At 41.7% G+C, this 20,993-nt stretch overlaps 3 non-coding genes across 3 annotated transcripts; all 3 read right to left on the reverse strand.

The window, feature by feature from the left end:
* Positions 1–302: 302 nt before the first annotated feature.
* Positions 303–378, reverse strand: Trnas-uga. Its single transcript has one exon. It is a non-coding gene; the product is annotated as a tRNA-Ser (tRNA).
* A 226-nt stretch (positions 379–604) lies between these two features.
* Trnas-uga lies at positions 605–679 on the reverse strand. The gene has a single exon. It is a non-coding gene; the product is annotated as a tRNA-Ser (tRNA).
* A 2,332-nt stretch (positions 680–3,011) lies between these two features.
* Trnas-uga lies at positions 3,012–3,086 on the reverse strand. The gene has a single exon. It is a non-coding gene; the product is annotated as a tRNA-Ser (tRNA).
* Positions 3,087–20,993: the final 17,907 nt, after the last annotated feature.

The raw sequence follows: 20,993 nt of genomic DNA on the forward strand, positions 1-20,993 counted from the left end.
GTGTGCCCGACCGAGACTCGAACTCGGGATCTTTGCCTTTCAGGGGCAAGTGCTCTACCAACTGAGCTACCAAAGCACGACTCACGCCCGGTACTCACAGCTTTACTTCTGCCAGTACCTCGTCTCCTACCTTCCAAGCTTCACAGGAGCTCTCCTGCGAACCTTGCACAACAAGCACTCCTGAAGGAAAGGATATTGCGGAGACATGGCTTAGCCACAGCCTGGGGGATGTTTCCAGAATGAGATTTTCACTCTGCAGCGGAGTGTGCGCTGATATGAACCTTCCTGGCAGATTAAAACTGTGTGCCGACCGAGACTCGAACTCGGGATCTTTGCCTTTCAGGGGCAAGTGCTCTACCAACTGAGCTACCAAAGCACGACTCACGCCCGGTACTAACAGCTTTACTTCTGCCAGTACCTCATCTCCTACCTTCCTAACTTTACAGAAGCCCTCCTGTGAACCTTGCAGAACAAGCACTCCTGAAAGAAAGGGTATTGCGGAGACATGGCTTAGCCACAGCCTGGGGGATGTTTCCAGAATGAGATTTTCACTCTGCAGCGGAGTGTGCGCTGATATGAACCTTCCTGGCAAATTAAAAATTGTGTGCCCGACCGAGACTCGAACTCGGGACCTTTGCCTTTCACGGGCAATTGCTCTACCAACTGAGCTACCGAAGCACGACTCACGCCCGCTACTCACAGCTTAACTTCTGCCAGTACCTCGTCTCCTACCTTCCAAGCTTTACAGGAGCTCTCCTGCAAACCTTGCAGAACAAGCACTCCTGAAAGAAAGGATATTGCGGAGACCTGGCTTAGCCACAGCCTGGGGGATGTTTCCAGAATGAGATTTTCACTCTGCAGCGGAGTGTGCGCTGATATGAACCTTCCTGGCAGATTAAAACTGTGTGCCCGACCGAGACTCGAACTCGGGATCTTTGCCTTTCAGGGGCAAGTGCTCTACCAACTGAGCTACCAAAGCACGACTCACGCCCGGTACTCACAGCTTTTCTTCTGCCAGTACCTCATCTCCTACCTTCCTAACTTTACAGAAGCCCTCCTGTGAACCTTGCAGAACAAGCACTCCTGAAAGAAAGGATATTGCGGAGATATGGCTTAGCCACAGCCTGGGGGATGTTTCCAGAATGAGATTTTCACTCTGCAGCGGAGTGTGCGCTGATATGAACCTTCCTGGCAGATTAAAACTGTGTGCCCGACCGAGACTCGAACTCGGGATCTTTGCCTTTCAGGGGCAAGTGCTCTACCAACTGAGCTACCAAAGCACGACTCACGGCCGGTACTCACAGCTTTACTTCTGCAGTACCTCATCTCCTACCTTCCTAACTTTACAGAAGCCCTCCTGTGAACCTTGCAGAACAAGCACTCCTGAAAGAAAGGATATTGCGGAGACATGGCTTAGCCACAGCCTGGGGGATGTTTCCAGAATGAGATTTTCAGTCTGCAGCGGAGTGTGCGCTGATATGAACCTTCCTGGCAGATTAAAACTGTGTGCCCGACCGAGACTCGAACTCGGGACCTTTGTCTTTCACGGGCAATTGCTCTACCAACTGAGCTACCGAAGCACGACTCACGCCCGCTACTCACAGCTTAACTTCTGCCAGTACCTCGTCTCCTACCTTCCAAGCTTTACAGGAGCTCTCCTGCGAACCTTGCACAACAAGCACTCCTGAAAGAAAGGATATTGCGGAGACATGGCTTAGCCACAGCCTGGGGGATGTTTCGAGAATGAGATGTTCACTCTGCAGCGGAGTGTGCGCTGATATGAACCTTCCTGGCAGATTAAAACTGTGTGCCCGACCGAGACTCGAACTCGGGATCTTTGCCTTTCAGGGGCAAGTGCTCTACCAACTGAGCTACCAAAGCACGACTCACGCCCCGTACTCACAGCTTTACTTCTGCCAGTACCTCATCTCCTACCTTCCTAACTTTACAGAAGCCCTCCTGTGAACCTTGCAGAACAAGCACTCCTGAAAGAAAGGATATTGCGGAGACATGGCTTAGCCACAGCCTGGGGGATGTTTCCAGAATGAGATTTTCACTCTGCAGCGGAGTGTGCGCTGATATGAACCTTCCTGGCAGATTAAAACTGTGTGCCCGACCGAGACTCGAACTCGGGACCGTTGCCTTTCACGGGCAATTGCTCTACCAATTGAGCTACCAAAGCACGACTCACGACCGGTACTCACAGCTTTACTTCTGCCAGTACCTCATCTCCTACCTTCCTAACTTTACAGAAGCCCTCCTGTGAACCTTGCAGAACAAGCACTCCTGAAAGAAAGGATATTGCGGAGACATGGCTTAGCCACAGCCTGGGGGATGTTTCCAGAATGAGATTTTCACTCTGCAGCGGAGTGTGCGCTGATATGAACCTTCCTGGCAGATTAAAACTGTGTGCCCGACCGAGACTCGAACTCGGGATCTTTGCCTTTCAGGGGCAAGTGCTCTACCAACTGAGCTACCAAAGCACGACTCACGCCCGGTACTCACAGCTTTACTTGTGCCAGTACCTCATCTCCTACCTTCCTAACTTTACAGAAGCCCTCCTGTGAACCTTGCAGAACAAGCACTCCTGAAAGAAAGGATATTGCGGAGACATGGCTTAGCCACAGCCTGGGGGATGTTTCCAGAATGAGATTTTCACTCTGCAGCGGAGTGTGCGCTGATATGAAACTTCCTGGTAGTTTAAAACTGTGTGCCCGACCGAGACTCGAACTCGGGATCTTTGCCTTTCAGGGGCAAGTGCTCTACCAACTGAGCTACCAAAGCACGACTCACGCCCGGTACTCACAGCTTTACTTCTGCCAGTGCCTCATCTCCTACCTTCCTAACTTTACAGATGCCCTCCTGTGAACCTTGCAGAACAAGCACTCCTGAAAGAAAGGATATTGCGGAGACATGGCTTAGCCACAGCCTGGGGGATGTTTCCAGAATGAGATTTTCACTCTGCAGCGGAGTGTGCGCTGATATGAACCTTCCTGGCAGATTAAAACTGTGTGCCCGACCGAGACTCGAACTCGGGACCTTTGCCTTTCACGGGCAATTGCTCTACCAACTGAGCTACCGAAGCACGACTCACGCCCGCTACTCACAGCTTAACTTCTGCCAGTACCTCGTCTCCTACCTTCCAAGCTTTACAGGAGCTCTCCTGTGAACCTTGCAGAACAAGCACTCCTGAAAGAAAGGATATTGCGGAGACATGGCTTAGCCACAGCCTGGGGGATGTTTCCAGAATGAGATTTTCACTCTGCAGCGGAGTGTGCGCTGATATGAACCTTCCTGGCAGATTAAAACTGTGTGCCCGACCGAGACTCGAACTCGGGATCTTTGCCTTTCAGGGGCAAGTGCTCTACCAACTGAGCTACCAAAGCACGACTCACGCCCGGTACTCACAGCTTTACTTCTGACAGTACCTCATCTCCTACCTTCCTAACTTTACAGAAGCCCTCCTGTGAACCTTGCAGAACAAGCACTCCTGAAAGAAAGGATATTGCGGAGACATGGCTTAGCCACAGCCTGGGGGATGTTTCCAGAATGAGATTTTCACTCTGCAGCGGAGTGTGCGCTGATATGAACCTTCCTGGCAGATTAAAACTGTGTGCCCGACCGAGACTCGAACTCGGGATCTTTGCCTTTCAGGGGCAAGTGCTCTACCAACTGAGCTACCAAAGCACGACTCACGCCCGGTACTCACAGCTTTACTTCTGCCAGTACCTCATCTCCTACCTTCCTAACTTTACAGAAGCCCTCCTGTGAACCTTGCAGAACAAGCACTCCTGAAAGAAAGGATATTGCGGAGATATGGCTTAGCCACAGCCTGGGGGATGTTTCCAGAATGAGATTTTCACTCTGCAGCGGAGTGTGCGCTGATATGAACCTTCCTGGCAGATTAAAACTGTGTGCCCGACCGAGACTCGAACTCGGGATCTTTGCCTTTCAGGGGCAAGTGCTCTACCAACTGAGCTACCAAAGCACGACTCACGCCCGGTACTCACAGCTTTACTTCTGCCAGTACCTCATCTCCTACCTTCCTAACTTTACAGAAGCCCTCCTGTGAACCTTGCAGAACAAGCACTCCTGAAAGAAAGGATATTGCGGAGACATGGCTTAGCCACAGCCTGGGGGATGTTTCCAGAATGAGATTTTCACTCTGCAGCGGAGTGTGCGCTGATATGAAACTTCCTGGCAGATTAAAACTGTGTGCCCGACCGAGACTCGAACTCGGGACCTTTGCCTTTCACGGGCAAGTGCTCTACCAACTGACGCTACTGCATTTGTAGAATACGTTGTTGGTTGGTGTGCGCGTGTTAAAGCGCGTGACCTTGATTCGGACTTAGTCTCTGGCGCTGTACGCGTCTCTCTGCACGTGACCTTCATTCGGACTTGGAAATTTTCAGCGTGCAGTATATTTACTTAACCCGTGTTGCAGAAAAACTCACTTCCGCTCTGTGTTATTCTTATGGAGATTACGGCGCTGATAAGCAATAATTGCAGAAAACTAACTACCGGCTTCTAATGAGTCGTGGTTCGGTAGCTTAGTTGGTACAGCACTTGCCCGTGAAAGGCAAAGGTCCCGAGTTCGAGTCTCGGTCGGGTACACAGTTTTAATCTGCCAGGATGTTTCATATCAGCGCACACTCCGCTGCAGCGTGAAAATCTCATTCTCTATCAGAATTTGTTTAACATTAATTACGTCTGTCTTTGTTTTCTTTATTTTTGGGAAAATAATTGATGTCAGTAAACTAAATTTTGCTTACATTCTCAATCAAATCATCACTTTTATATAGTCACCCAAAGCGTTAACTTCCATTGTAGCGTCACAACCCAGGATAACTTTCATTGTGTGCTATCTTGCCAGGATAACTTTCACTGTGAATGACCCTGCCAAGATAACATTCATTGTTTTGACTCTGCCAGGCTATCAATAAATCATTTTTGTACAACCCACAAACAGGTATACATTCAGTATGATTATCCATTTCTCACTAATGGTTTAACAGGATTTAACAATATTTTCATTTTTTGCGCGCTACACTGCCTCTTTCCCTGATTCCTAGCTCCATATCCTCCGATCTATCTTCCATATATAGAGTGTCCCCAAGTTTATTATGTTGCCTTTCATCAAAATGACACGGCTATACAATAACAAAGGAATTAAAAGCATGGAAACAGAGAAGAGGCGGATAATATGACGAATGGCCTCGTACCAGTTTCTCGGAGTCGCCGAGCGGTTCTACGCGCTACAGTCTGAAACCGTGCGACCGCTCCGGTCGCAGGTTCGAATCCTGCCTCGGGCATGGATGTGTGTGATGTCTTTGGGTTGGTTAGGTTTAAGTAGTTCTAAGTTCTAGGGGACTGATGACCTCAGCAGTTAAGTCCCATAGTGCTCAGAGCCATTTGAACCATTTTGAACCAGTTTCTCTCTGCTCATGACGTCCCTTATGTGTTACAGAGACCTGCGGTCAATTGATCTCGTAGTTGTCACGTCGCAGACGGGCTGTGACACTATGATACGCACAAACAGCAAACCAAACTCAACATTCTGGCCCGACTGAACGACCGCCGTGTCATCCTGCGCCTACGGCGTCATCGGATAAGGTATGGACCGCTCTCGTGGTCGTTGCCGAATTTCTTGACCTTGGAACTGATATTTCTCATCCACGTAGCTAGCTTCTCAATTGGCCTCACCAGGCTGAATGCATCCCGTTCCAGTCTCCTCATCAAAGAAAAATCCCTGACATTCCCTGGAACTGAACCCGAGTCCTCCACATATCAGCCAGACACATATACCATTAACCAGACACGTCTACCATTGAGCGACGGAGGCTGACGAGTAAGTTGGAGGGGGGGGGGGGGGGGAGGTTGATTATTTACACCAATGCGATGTGTTTATTAAATGTCGAAATCGATTACGAAGTAACTTTGTTGTTTATTCTTCTTTGCCTTTACTCATTATTACAATTAAGTAAATTTTAACCATGCGTGCTTAATAATAATCGATGTACCTGACCTGATAGCTAATGAAGTAGATCTAATACTTAATACCTTAATAGCGAACAGAGCTGTAAGTTAGTAAGCGGTGGAGGCAGATGGGAAGTGCGGTTACAGCTTCGTTCATCAGATCGAGCTGTTTACGTCGCGGTTCTCAAAATGGTTCAAATGGCTCTGAGCACTATGGGACTCAACTTTTTAGGTCATCAGTCCCCTAGAACTTAGAACTACTTAAACCTACCTAACCTAAGGACGTAACACACACCCATGCCCGAGGCAGGATTCGAACCTGCGACCGTAGCTGTCTCGCGGTTCCACACTGTAGCGCCTAGAACCGCTCGCCCACCCTGGCCGGCGTCGCGATCCTGCTTAACGACCTATTATTTAACTCGGTTATTACTGAACTCCACAAGTCACAATGCGGAACATGGCTGAAGGTACTTTCTACCACGGCTAGTCGTAACCTTTCTTGTTCCACTTCCAAATGCAGCGACGGAAAAACGGTATCAAATCTTTCAGCACGCCTCTGAAATGTATCTATACCTTCCTTTATTCTGATCTGGTGGTAATCCCAAACACAAGAGCATCATAAAGAATGCGACAAGCAAGTGTTCGGTAGGGGGTCATCTTTGTTTATGAGTTGCAGTTTACTATAATTCTACCACTAAACTGAAGTCGACCATTCCCCTTTCCTACAACCAACCTTACGTGCTCTTTCCAGTTCAAGTCTCTTTGTAAGGTTACGCTCAGATTTTTAATCGACATTACTGTTTCAAACAGCACATCACTGTATTAGACTATTACAGGATTCTTCTTCCTAATTATGTACATCAACTTACATTTTTCCACATTTAGAGCAAGCTGCCATTCATGACACCAAATAGAAATTCTGTCCCAGTCATCTTGTTCCGTCCTACAGTCACGCAACGCTACGGCGTCATGGTTAGACGCATATGTGAATATCTCACAAGGTTTGCACAAGCACCCACATGATCTGAACCCTTTTCGGAACTAGGGTGTAGTGAATTTCACTGCCGAAGGTGAATGTAACCTGTAGGTTCTGCAGGCAAACAAGCGGAAGCATTTTATCGGTTAGTATCTCTTCTGCCGTTGGATGGTTAAAGAAATATCAGGAGCCCCGTACAGACACCAAGTGCTCCTGAATGGTCATTTTAGGCTCAATAGCCCGAAATATCGGGGTTTAATTTGTTCAATGTGAAATGGGGTAAATACCAATTTCTCTCCCTAAGCGAAGAGGCCAATACTAACAACAGATCAAAATTAAATTGCACTAGGACATAGCCGCAGTGTGCAAAATAGCATCAGAATCTCACCACGATCTGCAAAAATAAATGGAAAACTCTTCCGTTTTCGCCTCGAACAGAAACTTATATAAAGGCTTGCAGTTCCTATTGTTGATTACAATGATGACATCCTGCAAGGTGTTTCTCACAAAATTCACGGTAAGTGGATGTGATGATGAACTCCTGGACACGATACGTCTGTGACGTCCGATCTTTCATCATATTTTATCATGTTATGCACAGCTATCTTTCTACGTGCAGATACGCGCAGAGATTTCTATACAATTTTTCACCTCTGCAGCCTTTCAACGTACACTGTCCGTCATAAATCCCTTCAACCTTAACGCTATTTTCTGGACAACTTGGCAGAAAAAGAGTAAAATCCTTTCTGTCCTGCTTCATCACTCAGCCTCTTTCTCGAAGTCCTATCCAGTAGCAAGAACCTCACTTTGGAATGACGTCTCTCGGTCGATGTATCACAGAACTTAAATAACATCCCCTGCTTCAAAAGACGGGTAACGACAATCAAGTCTGATTTGCTCTCGTACGCACTCCTCATTCAATTACGTCCTTCTTTCCAACCAAATCTTCCTCCTGCCATGTTCTCTTAGTTGGTGCAATAAGCCTATTTCAGCACTGCGAATGTTAGAGCCTTCAGTAATCAGCTCGTAATCTGGAAGTAATTGCGTCTTTCGAACGTGAGATTTAAATTTTGTTCCTTTAATACTACAACAGAGATTTTTGCGTGGTTCGACTTCCACTTGTGCACATAGTGAAGGTGTCCTGTGTGAAGTGCCTATTAATGAATGGGATAAATAATTCGAACCTATATGAAGATTTCCAAATATCTCGGAATCTATGAAATTTGGTGGGAAATTTTTTACCTCGACTTAAGCCCCTTTGCTATGGTGTGATTAATAGTAATGGAGGAATCTTCAGTCCTTCCTGTTACTATGTTTCGTATGTCTGTTTTAAAACTTGTGGAGAATTATGCTCCTTTTTTGTGTAGATTCACAACTTTCATGTTCTTACCTTGGAGATCATTCGAGCTGGTGTTTATTTATAGCTTCATTTAAGTGTAATTTCTACGAATGGGGGACAATGCACACACTATTCTTAATTTAACGTTCGTCATATATTCCACAAGGGTTATCAATCGTTCTCATAAATTTACAATCTTTATCAGAGTTGTCTTTCAATTGTCTCTCTTCGCCGTGTATTCCTACATCCTCTAAATGCAACCAGCAAATTTTGAGGCAGTTGCTAATCAGATTTCAGGCGTAATGATTGTCCCTGGGTACTGCATTTCGTTGCCGTACGGTCCAGCCTCTTACCGATGTGTACAGATAGTTCACTTGGCAAACATGGTGGCAGAGTGAAATAAGAGTTACATCAGTTATTTGCTTCTTCATTTCGATGCCCCAAGGTAAGGAACTAAGTCGATAATATACGTCAGCACGCGTTACTAGTTATGCATAATAACAAATAGTCATACAAAATTAATTACTTCATGCGAAGAGAGGTCAAGGTTAAACAGGAGTAATAATAAGCCTCCATTTCATTTCCTCTTGCAACATCACAAACAGAGCAATTACCTACCACTAGAAGGTACCTGCAGTCATATAAGTAACAGGTTTTTAAAGACATAGTAGTAACTCAGCAGCTTTGTGGCTCTTGCCAAGATGAGTGGTAACCACGCAATGTCTGTTTAGTATCATGATAAGAGAAGGGAGAAACCCAGTGCAAGCACATAGTCTACTTCTTTCAAACAGCACCAAAGGGACAGCCGATTTCAGCGTCTCCATCCGATTATCGATGACCACTAACTTCTCCTACCCAGTTATATCAGTTTGCGTGGTCATGTTCCGCAGTAGCTGTTATATTCAGCTGTTTTTCGTCTTAAGCGTACTACAATTTAAGCGTGTGATACAATGATACAACAGATGGGTTTCACTTTTTTTTTTTTTTTAGGAAGCATCATTAGCGGTCGTTTTGTAAATGCAGTATACATAATATTGTCCCATAAGTTGCTATTAGTAGATAAAAAGAGTTTTTCTTCATTTGGTGTACAGTTTGCTTGCAATGTTTACTGCGTGAAGTGCAAAAACAAAAAGCGAGCTCCTATGGACGATAAAATCGCGAAGGATGAATGTACAAGCAGGTTTTCCTCGACTACAACCTATAACGCGGGAAAGATGTGTTGACTTCAGAAAGTGTAAAAAACGAGTAATAAGCACCGTAAGTACACTGTACACTAAATCCATAAAGGAGCATTGTTTTTAATGTACACAAAGTAATTTTAGGAATTTGTTATCTGTACTATTGAAATCTGGATGTTGACACGTTTATTTTCAATTTCTCCGAAGGTCGTTTTGACTTTTCTAAATTCTTAATCAGTCCCATCAACGATGATTTTTTTTTATTTCTATACATTTTTCCTACATTTATTTCCCCTTTGCTTTCCTGCTCTTACTACTTATTTCATTCATGAGTGATTTCTTTTACCATACTGTATTTCTGTGTTTCCATGAACACTTTACTTCTTTCTTTCGTCAGTCGATTTTTTCCTGAGTTTTCTTGCACATACCTTCCCTGCCAAAATATCTGTCTACCATGACTGCTGTTTTTTGAGATGTAAATTCCTCCTCAACTGACTACTGTAGTATTCATTATCGCAGTATCTACAGCTTTAGTTCTTCTCAATGATTCTCTGCAACTTCAGTCTACTCTTTATCGTTACTAAGCTGTTCGTATCAGCACCTGGCTTTTCCTTGCAGTACAATATTTGATATTCTCGCCTGGCCATGATGTAATCCAACTGAAATATTCTCGTATGTCCCTTCCTTTTCCAAGTACACCTCATCCTCCTGCGATTTTGGAACAAAGTGTTACTAGTTGGAATGTATTTCGGTACTCTATTAGCCTTTCTCCTCTCTCAGTTCTCCTATCAAAGCCATATTCTCTTACAGTACTCGTCCCCTGTTTCTTAGGTACCACAACGTTCCAGTCGCTCATGATTATTAAATTATCATCTCCATTTGTCTACTGAACTACCCTCATATACTTCTCTATTTCTTCATCCCCTGTATGTGTCGTCGACATGTATATCTGAACTATTGTTTTAGTGTAGGTTTGCTATCGATTCCGATGAAAGTAACACTATCGCTGAACTGGTCGCAATAAATCATTCTCTTTCCTATCTAATCTTGACGAATGCTAGTCCCGGTATATAATTTTCAGTTATTGTTGAAATTCTTACCTTCTTTCCATTTCACGACAATTACCCCCAGTATACCAGCACTGGATCTTTATTTTTCTCTTCGCTATTTTATTGTTTCCCTACCGCATTTAAGCTTCTTACACTGCACGCTCTGACTTGTAAAATATTACTGTTCTGTTGGTTATTCAATCTCTGTCTCATGCTCACCTCTCCACTGGCAGTCTCCTTCTGGAGATACAAATGAAGGCCTAATGCGGAATCTTCCACCAATGAAGAGATCATCATGACACATTTTCGATTACAGACCACACGTCTTGTGAGTATTCCTTGTGTGTTTTTAATGCAGTGGTTTCCATTGCCTTTTGCAGCCTCATGCCGTTAATTGTTGCTGTTTCTCCGTAGTTTTAGGTAGAGTCTGCAACTTCAGGGTCGAGAGGGTGCTCCGGATCTCTTTCCTCTCCTGAGCCCTCTTTGACAAGACCTTTGGCAGAACGAAGGTGGTTCCTTGCCCTAGAAATCACCGCCGGCAATGCTGATGATTCTTATTAGAAATTTAAACGTGGCTGGGTCCTAACATGGTATCAGTGGCGCCTAGATAACTGGTAAAAGATATTACCGCTATACTACCATGCCCTACATAAAGTAAATTTGCTAGTATCAAACCTTGGAGCTAATCGGAGGAACTGTTCTACGAAAATGAACATCTGGAGCGTGCATTGCGTGGTAATGAATGACAGATTGCGTGAAAAACGGTTAAGAAGCGAATAGAAGCAATGGGACGCGGTGTTAGAGAAGGATGTAGAAAATTAAAATAGGGATTGAGGTTTGCCACAGAGCCAGCGAGGAAAGGAGTATATGGTGGGGTAACTAGAGGAAGAGCCAGCATGATATGATACAGCTTAAGGCCTCAGGGAGTAATTTACATGTTACAACAGGGAACCGCAGACAATAATAATGGTAGAAGAAGAAATTGGAGTATATAGAACAAATAACTTAGAAAGTTGAGTATAAGCGTTAATCTTAGATGAATAGATGAGCTGTTGGAGGGACTGGATATGCCTCTGTATATAATGTAATTTTCAGTCAGAATGGTTCACTATTCTCGTAGAAGACTTTTGGATTCTGTTACAATTTCTGGTGATTTTACGCTGATTAATGCACATGGAATCCCGAAGTATAGAACATCTTTTATAGTAGGACTGCACCACTGCCACAATTTATTTCATGCAACAGTCCAACATTCAGCGGCCCATCCTTTATGTGTGGGACAAAGTAATGAGCTACGCGAACACCTGCAGAAAGCATCAGTCAACAGCACATGCTGAGAGGTGTTATCGTGGCTGCGCCATTTACTGACGTGAAGTCACAAGTTGTAATACCGAAAATGCAAATAAAATACCTTCTCCACCATTAAAAATTTTCGCCGTTTGATATCCGTTGATAACTTTCACCGTACTTTTGATTCTAAAGCTGTAAGCTGTATTACAGAAACTATACTTAATACGTAATCGATGTAGTAGTGTATTTATTTTTGACTGTATAGAGTTGATTGTAACTATAATGAACACATCGTAAATTGCTTGGTAATAGCCAAGGGAGCTTTATTGAAATGTATCGATAGCAGCAGCAAAATGGTAGCAGCTGTTTCTTTGTTTGTCTTTGCGTATGGAGGGTCCGTGGCGTTGCGAGCAGGGAGGAGGCAGAGCAGCTTAGAGTTACGAAAGAATGCGGAAGTGCTGGTTGGGCGCTCCCGCAGACGCGGTTTGCAGCTATGCTCGCGCCAGTGTGGACGCGCGTGATCCGTTCACCTGCGAGTATTGAGAGCACGGCAGGAGAGGCCTGGCGGAGGAGGCTGCAATTCCCGTTATTGCCTGTCTCATAATTATCAGTGGCTCTGGCGACGACTCGGGATTCTCGAACAACAATAGCAGCAGCAGCGACAACGGCAGCTCAGCTTTGTAGTCGGCTACATTCTTCGTCGTCCGCACACCTACAACATCGTACGACGGTCAAATGACAGACATAATAATGCAGAGGCTTTACCCAGTTTATTTCTTTCACAAAGTTTGAATAACTTGAATAATAACTTGCAATAATTCATACTTGTAGGGAGCTTGTGTTGTCATTGTCCTCAGACATTATTACCAAGCAGGTTTCCTTTACCTTTCCATGCAGTCACTAGTGCCGTAAGAATATGAAAGTTGATTGACTATATACCGCGTTGTAGTATCGACCTCCTTTTCTGCCAACGCAGTTATCTGCCATAAGGTAGATGGATGATCTTTCTTTTTATTCAATGACTCACCCATCACGATGTCAACACAACACTCAAAACAGTCACCATCGAGATAAAGATACACTCCCAGTAATAATGGAATCTGACCTCGTTGGTGAACTACAGATTGACTATTACATTTGTTCTTCGTTATAACAAATATAGTGTCAAAGACACCAAGTATCGTAAGAATATGAAAGTTGATTAACTATACACTGCAAGTTTTGTGTGTTTGCTAATGACAAGTTTCAGTCTAAATTCTGTGCCTCAGTAACTGTTCATTCTTGTATTGCATAACAGAGGCTACTTAAAATAAAGTAAAATTTCACTGCCAAAGCTAATAACTAAATATGCTGCACAAATTAGGAGTACGCATTTCATTTATTCTGTACTTAGCTTACCGAGTGACTTCTGCTGTCCTGGTATGTATTTTGTTGTTGCTATTTTAAATGTAAAATCAATTGCCTGTTTGCTTAAAGTAAATTCAGTTCAATCTTTCAATAATCAACAGTAAATTGCGTGCCTTTTTCTAAGTTTTGCATTATGTTACACTGAGGTTATTGAAAGTATTTTCTTTTTTTTTCATAACAGAGTTTAAGTTAAGCTAGTCATTCATTTAACCATATAATTTTACTTTCAAAATTTAGTATTTCAGAATAAGTAACTACAAACTGAGTGCTTTCTTATTCATTTATTCTCTCATTAACTGTTGTGCTGTGGAACAGCACGACAACCTCCTGTTGCCACGCCAGTGATTATTTACTTACATTTCTTTGCCATTACCTTCTGGAGATTCATTGCCCTAACGGGCTGACGACCTTTTAATTACCCCTTTTTTTAGATAACCGGTGTTTCCTTTGTGTTATCAGTGATCTTTTTAGTAATTACTACGTGGTTCTCTTCTCCCTCTCCCCTTCCCCTGTGCGGTTAGTGAGCGATTGCACTATACTCCACCCATTTCCAAGTTTTCACCAGTATTTAGCTTAATTTTTGAATAGATTCTTCGTTCAGAAGAGTCTGTTGTACACTTTCCTCCAACTAAAAGTGGCGTTATTTTCCTTCAGTAAGGATAGCCTTAATCACTGCAAATTTTTATTAGCCATATGCTATCACCGTCAGTTATATCGCAATCCAGTTGACCGATTAGGAAGGGGGAGTTCACAAAGTCAGATCTACACGAAACCGCTTTGTAGTAACAACCTGCTTCTGCAATGCAGTAATCTGCCATAAGGTAGATGGATAATTTTTTGTATTCAATGCTCACCCGTCACAATGTCAAAACACCACTCAAAACAGTCACCGTCGAGATAAAGATACTCAATCTACAGTGCCAGAAGGTCGGAGGAAAGTAATGACAACTAATCTTAACAACAGTAATGTTACAGTCTAACTTCTTTTGGCGAATTACAGACTGACAATTACATTTGTTCTTCGTTATAACAAATATAGTGTCAATGAAGGTTTGACATTCGTAAATGGAAATGGTCCAATTTAGAAAGTGCGACAACTGGCTTGTTCTCCTATGTAGGTGATCGTCCATGTTCAGTTTGTAACATATCCACCATGTGAAGAAAGATATCACTCACATACTAACGTACGCCACAACGATCTTTTGCAAGGAGCATACAGGACGTACATATCAGAAGGTGATTCCTCGCCATGAATGCGACAAGAAAACTATGATTTCTTAAAACGAAATCAAACATAACGTTACATAAGATTTGAGCTATTCCGAATTGGAATATGAAGTACGCTGAAGTTGTAACACCATTATCAAATGGTTCAAATGGCTCTGAGCACTATGGGGCTTAACATCTGAGGTAATCAGTCTCCTAGAACTTAGAACTACTTAAACCTAACTAACCTAAGGACATCACACACATCAATGCCCGAGGCAGGATTCCAACCTCCGACCATAGCGGTCGCGCGGTTGCAGACTGAAGCGGCTAGAACAGCTCGGCTACACCAGCCGGCAACACCATTATAGATTATAAGCAGTTTATACAGTGTAATTATGTGTATGTAACTATGAAGTGATTTTTCTGTACTAGTTAAGATCTTTGAATTGTCAGAGAGAAAGTGGAAGTCTATGATGTATATATCGTAAAGATTTAATAATGTTTAAAAATAATGAAACTTTATAAAATATGTATGCTCGTGAAAGGGAAATTTACCTCAGAATACTGCTTCATACTTAGGGAAGTTGTATTATATAAAGGAAAAGGTGTAGGAAACCCCCTCCGCTGCGGAAAGGGCTTGGAGCGCGGGAAAAGGTGGAATTGGCGATCGATCTAGGTGGCAAGAGAGAGAGAGAGAGAGCACATTACGCAGTCAGTGGAGAGCAGTTGTACAGTCAACACCGTAGGTGCTAAGTGAGGCATTCGGAAGCCGATTTATGTTGAAATTTCCTCGGATGTGGTTTCGGCTTTAATATGGTGCTCTTCTATTATGGCATGGCACGGAAATGATTAATACGTCGCCAAGAAGAAATTGGAAAAGAGCCTTGAACTGCAAGAAATGAGACCAGATTGCTGACACGTGCTTGCCACCACTATTGCACCACTGCTCCGCCAACTTCAGGAAATCAGATATGTATATTAGTGTGGATCAATATGTTTGTGTGTGTGCTTTTTCAATACTAATTCAAGTAATAAAAATGCGTGTGCGAACTTTGAAATCGTCCTGATAATAAAACCGTTTTAGGGTCCTATCCTAGACGTGCAAAAGACCAAGTATCCTGTTTCTGAATGATCTTTGAATTGTTTATAATTTGAATCTGCTAAAGTTTCAGTGTTAAAGCGTATAAATGTTGTTGGTTACACCACCTGCTTCACAAGTAATGGAAAAGGCATATAATCTGACTTACAGGAAATTTAATTTTGACTATTACCATAAACTATTTTCTGATGTTTTATTTGAGAATAACATTTTAGTAAACTGCTGTATAGTATTGAAATATAAACCAATTCAAGTGGGGTTACGAATTCACGTTAGTGTAATGCAATTTGTCTCTGTAATAGTTACAGAATTTGCCTGTAGTTTAAGTATTAGTTTATTGGCCCCACTATATTCTTTTCTATTATGAGGAAGTTAAATTGAAAATTGCTTTGGCTAAAGGAATCTGAAGTATTTCCATAAAAGAGAGAGTACGAAAAATTGTTTGTACAGTGTTACTTTATTGCATTTGTGATGCTTATGGGTTAGTTAAATCAGGACTCCTGTCATGCTTCACTTAGTCTCGTGATGTCTTTGATAACATTCTGGTGCTGAATAATTAATGATTGAGATGATAATTATTATGTATAGAAGTAATATACATTTATCCCTCTGTGATTGCCAATTTATGCAAGTATTAACTACTGCTATATACTGTTCAGTTCGTCTGGTAGTCGTTTGTGTTTATTGCACTTTACAAAGAGAAAAGGAATGAAAGTCTTTTTTGCTAAATTATATTTAAATTCTTTGAACTTAATGTTTCAAATTATTATGCCTTATTAGACTGCCGAGAGTTTATCATTTCATTCACGAGAACTTATTACTTTCTTAGCATCCAAAATTAACGTCTTTCTACTAATTGCCATTTATACGAAATTCAAGTTCGATACCCTCTGTTCATTAGATAAACACACGGTCAAACTTCAAAATTCCTCGCAAAGGGTAACACTTATTGCATGTTAACGTTGTATTTGGCACAATACAACGTACGTCCATAGGTGTTAAGTATCTAGAAATCGAGGTTGTGTATGACTATCAGCCACATTAGACTAGGCTAAATTGGATTCCTACAGAATGCCCACTCCTTCCAACAGTATTTCGTCCATGAAAATAGTGTCGCGACATGGGATGAAAACACAGAAGCATGCCTATAGCTGGTGAGATCAAAACACTGTCGCCTTCTTTAATTCTTATTCTTTTCCATTGCAGCTTTTTTTGAAGGAGATATGCGTGAAACTGACGCGGCAAAATTTGAAAAATTCTGCCTGCTGAGAACAGAATAAACGAAGCAAGTAAATCGCAGATATAAATTATTGCTCAAACACAGCAACTCTTACTTGTGTTGACACCGTGAGACTCACAGTTTTAACACTACGTAATCATTACATTTTACATTAAATTTGGACTGAGCTGCGTAATTCGATGGCTAGTGGACATGTTTCAGAGACATGTATCAGGGATTCAGTCGTCAGTCCGCCCTAAAACTTTTCTTATTAATGTCAAAAATGACGAGTTGTACTGTCATTCGAAATTCACTTTAAATGTAAATCTTCCTATAAATGTGTGGGTAAATCCGCTCAAAGGTTCTCAGAAGGTCCCACACCTCATAAATAGCAAAGCGCTGCGATGTGCAAACCAACCTTCGGGTTGGAGAAAGATTTTCTTTTGCACTGATATATATGGTAAAATAAATGTTACACAAGTTTTCCACTGTTTTAAACAATTCGTGTTCCTACATGTATTCACATTTATCAGTCAAAACCTGAAGAAAGTATAACATTACCACACAACAACAGTCTGTGAAAGTGATACAGTTATGTTGCAAAGATTAAATCTCTATATCTTCTAGAACAACTTTTCTATCGATTAACTGCATTTTCTTAGTTACTCTCTCTACAAACAGCCAAGGTATCAGCTGCAGTACGATAACGCCGGAAGTTCTAAAGTATCTTGACTCATCATGTCAGAAGCATTGCAAGTTCAGTTTACATAAATCACAGGAACCAAGTTGACCTTTTCTTCCTAAAATAAGATGCAACAAAATAGAAAATGTGTAATAAAATTTAAACTTTCATGTGTACACAAACAGTGAAGCAATATAATCCTATGGTACATTTTTGTCGAACATGGCGAATCACTTATTCGGCTGTTTTTATAATTGGAGAACTCGTATGAAGGTCACTGGTGTATTCATATTAGCACTATTTTTTCATGCCCCTTATAAACTTCTTTATGTAGAATTCTAATAAACGAATATGAATTTCAACAATGTTATTGCAAATTCTGTTCAACTACATTCAGTCTACATCGATACCTACATTGAGAATACAAACTGACTTGTATAAGTAGCTATTGTGTCATACTTTTATAAAGTAGAAATGTTGTTTTGTTTGCTTGTAGAACACTTAGTGCTGTTAAGTACAACTGAGAACTGAAACGCATACTTCAAATTATATCTCCAAATCGACTGTACATAATTCAGAGAAGACAGGCGTCGTAGTACCATTATTATCAAAAAATTTTCCACAGCATTCATGGACGGAACATTAAGAGTACAGACTATTTTCTCCTTTTCAAGCTCCCTGTTTGAAGTCTGCAGTCCACAATACTGACAAAATCAAACATTTGTTAAAAACGAATATTTTATGTACAAAACATTAGGCGTACTGATGCAAATTTTAATTGTAATCTAAATTTCATATTTAATGAGTAACTTAGTTTTCCACACGCTTGACCAATTTGCTGTGAAGCAGTGCAGTTACTTGTAGTCCTTCATTAGATGTTAAATATATTATTAGTTCTAGAACTGTTCCTCATACGTTATAGGTCATATTTTCCACGGAAATGCGGGGATAATAAGCCAAATATGTAACTTTCATAAACAAATTTTGTTGCAGTCATACAGGATCTACATTAGCGAAATTGCTAAACTTATTATAAAACCATATACACAGGCGGATACCACATCATCGAAATCTCTGTAATTACGTTTTCGACATAATTTAGATCACTTTAGGTTAAAAGCAGTTTTATTCCATAGGTCCCAGTTTGTGATTTTAAGTTCAACTCTCACTGAGTACAAGGCGAAAAGTGGCTTTCCATATCACTCACGTTTTGCAAGATAATAGTAACATTATAAAGTAACGTAGACAAATAAACATGAAAAACATAATGGCTCAATGAATATAAACTTGATTGTTGATATTTAGCACATGTTTATGTAAGTATGGCACACTATCCGGTAATCTTCCTTATACATCATTAATCGACAGGTAATTTTATGTTTATAATCACTGTGTCAATTAATGAATTCAATTATGTCGCTCACAGTGATAACATAAAATTACTCAACAAATGAAACTTATGAAGAATCACAAGAGAAATATTACTATTCTACAACGCTAGTGAGCTCGAAAATGATCGAAGCTGTAATAGGAACAAACTAAACACTGTAGCTAGTCACAGTCTACTGAAACAACTTCACACGACTTTCTTCGATGCTTAATTCTTTGCCACCAGTAGTAAGTAGTGTGTTGTTTATCACACTGATGTGAAATCTAGGCAGATGAAATGAGCACTTGTTAGGACATACTGACATTTGACCCTTACGGAAGGAAACCGAAGGAGTTACTTGTCCCACAAAGAGAAATAAAAATGAGGTGAGATACAGATGTCTTCGGCATACTGGTAGTGAAATAACGCTCCTGCGGTTCGTAGTAAGCAATGGATAACATGTTTCTTTAAGTAATTTCCATCGTTTTATCTTGCTTCATTACTGATACGAAAGAATTTTCTTAAATTGAATGTTATACTTCACTATCTGAGATTACACTGCATTAGAAGATTTTCTCCGGTAAGTTTCATCACCTAGATTAAGAAGCGTTAGATCGCTATATTTGTCTTTTTCTAATTTCCAGATACAAATTATACATTGTGTTTAAAATGAAAACTGTATTTGCTTCAAAATATCCTTTGATTACAGCATTTAAGAGGTTTACGACGAAATAAAATTCGCTATGATTACTAACCTTCGCCAAAATTGTTGAATGAATATCTCGCAAAATAAAAAATGAAAATGAGAATTATGCCTTACATGACTCACGCTGCACAATGACACAAGCAGGAGTGTCACTATGTACTTCACGCAGAATGTAACTTGGCACTTCCCCTTGTGCATCCTGGGACCGGGAGAAGTTTAACAACTGATATACTTTGTATTGACAATATTTGGCGGTACTTGGTACTTTTTTTGCAACAAGCTTCTCATGTCCCCTGTATAACATTGTTTTACTGATTTTTACCTGTCTGTGTCCCTTCTGCTCTAGCAGTAACATATGTGCAACTTAGTATTATATTACACCCGCTGTACGACGACTGTGTATGTGGGCGGAGGGACTCCATACATCCGCACTAAGTGCCGAGTGGGGGTAAAAACTACATGTTGTCCTTATACGACAGTAATACCACCCACACTCCATGCCGATGGTATGCAAGCTAAATATCTGAAGCGCAACGCATTTATCAGCAGCACGAGGATAGTAACCGCCAACATGACAGGATTCTCTGACACTATGAAAGGGTAGTATACTCCAGATTATTGCTCGTACGGTCGTGTACCTTGTGGTACTTACTCGCACACAGATATTCCGCCTAGCGCTTTGTTGCTATAAATATAGCTTCGTAATTCACTCTACCGCTCCTGATGACGGAGGCTAGCCGACTAAAACATATAGTGCGGTGAATAAAATAAATCACAAAGGCATAGGTAGAACATTCCTCTTATTACCGCTGAATTTCGAGGTGAAAGAGTCGTCAACGTTCCATCTCGTCACGGAGGATACTTCCGTGAAATAGCATAAAGTCAAGAGATGGCAAGTGTGCACCGAAAATACGGATGTTTTGTAAAATTGATATCGATATTCACGCATTAATATTATCCAACTGGTATATCGATCCACCTCCTAGGTATAAAGGGTCCTCGTAATTCTGCATTTGTTTTTCTTTTCCCTAAGTAATTGATGTAATTACTCACTGTTATTCACCCACATTGCCAAATACTGTCTTTTCTGTTGTGCTCTTCAGTTCAAATAAAGGGTGTTGCTGCAGCTACTCGCCTGTCTATTAAGGGAAAATTCCTTCATCTCTGTGAAAGGTACATTTTGCCGCGCGGGATTAGCCGAGCGGTCTGAGGCGCTGCAGTCATGGACTATGCGGCTGGTCCCGGCGGAGGTTCGAGTCCTCCCTCGGGCATGGGTGTGTGTCTTCGTCCTTAGGATAATTTAGGTTAAGTAGTGTGTAAGTTTAGGGTATGATGACCTTAGAAGTTAAGTCCCATAGGATTTCACACACAATTGAACACTCCTTCATCTCTGCATACTTTCTGTTTGTACAAGCTTCGATCTCGCTGTGGAAATTTTGTACCTCGATTTCTCGCTGCTTTGTGATGTTTACCAAGCTATATCTTTCTGCAGCC

The sequence above is a fragment of the Schistocerca americana genome, chromosome 1 (assembly GCF_021461395.2).
Source record: "Schistocerca americana isolate TAMUIC-IGC-003095 chromosome 1, iqSchAmer2.1, whole genome shotgun sequence".
NCBI classification, from domain to species: domain Eukaryota; kingdom Metazoa; phylum Arthropoda; class Insecta; order Orthoptera; family Acrididae; genus Schistocerca; species Schistocerca americana.